The sequence below is a fragment of the Phoxinus phoxinus genome (genome assembly GCF_949152265.1).
Source record: "Phoxinus phoxinus genome assembly, chromosome: 9".
NCBI classification, from domain to species: domain Eukaryota; kingdom Metazoa; phylum Chordata; class Actinopteri; order Cypriniformes; family Leuciscidae; genus Phoxinus; species Phoxinus phoxinus.
The window spans coordinates 30,610,074-30,610,805 of NC_136884.1; positions in this window are offsets into that span (position 1 = coordinate 30,610,074).

Consider the following 732-nt stretch of genomic DNA (forward strand, 5'->3'; position numbering starts at 1 on the left):
ATTCAACGCAGATAAGGATGTGATGACACTTCACACTCCAAAAATAGGCATGGGTTGTTATTACTCAACTTCCTTAAGCTGAAAGAGTTGGTTCACCCAAAATGGAACATTCTGTCATCAGTAATCACCCTCATGTTGTTCCAAACCCTTAAGACTTTCGTTTATCTTCAGAACACAAATTAAGATATTTTAAATGAAATCTGAGAGATTTATCTCTCTCCTTGACAGCTATGCAATTACCACTTTGATTCTTCAAAAAGTTCATAAAGAGTTGTAAAACAAATCCAGATGAACTGAGTGGTTTAGTCCAAATTTTCTGAAGAGATTAGATTACTTTATATGATGAACAGTTTGAATTTGTGCTTTTAATCACTTATAAGCATTCATCAACTCACATCAGTTGTGGTAAACAGAAGCTCAAACATGTTTGCTTGACGTGTAAGAACCAATGAGGTTCATTACACAGCACGTTTGAGCTTCAGCAAGAACCAATGAGGCTTGTATTTATAGCATAGGGGAACAGACGCTTTAGATTCTAGAGAGCATTTTATTAGATATATATATCCTTCGGATGAGACGTTAAACCGAGGTCCTGACTCTCTGTGGTCATTAAAAATCCCAGGATGTCCTTCGAAAAAGAGTAGGGGTGTAACCTCGGCATCCTGGCCAAATTTGCCCCTTGGCCTCTGTCTATCATGGCCTCCTAATCATCCCCATATATATATATATATA